The sequence below is a fragment of the Etheostoma spectabile genome, chromosome 15, assembly GCF_008692095.1.
Source record: "Etheostoma spectabile isolate EspeVRDwgs_2016 chromosome 15, UIUC_Espe_1.0, whole genome shotgun sequence".
NCBI lineage: Eukaryota > Metazoa > Chordata > Actinopteri > Perciformes > Percidae > Etheostoma > Etheostoma spectabile.
Window position 1 is genome coordinate 26,779,966 of NC_045747.1, and position 252 is coordinate 26,780,217.

Here is a 252-nt window from a genome sequence, read left to right on the forward strand (position 1 = left end):
ATTTGGGTCCTGTCCTCACCTCCCCGTAACACCAATGCAACCTTGGCTACTAACAAAGAGTCATCGGCTTTGCCATATCCTACATCAACATGCCCATTTTTCTTCATTATATTCAACATGCTTTCTGAAGGCCATCCATCGTAAGAGTACAAACAATCTCCTTACCATCGTTTCTTTTCTTCCTTCCTTTACATGGGATTGTAAGGCAGCGAACGATGCCTCTGTAAAGCCTGTGTGTGTGTGTGTGTGTGT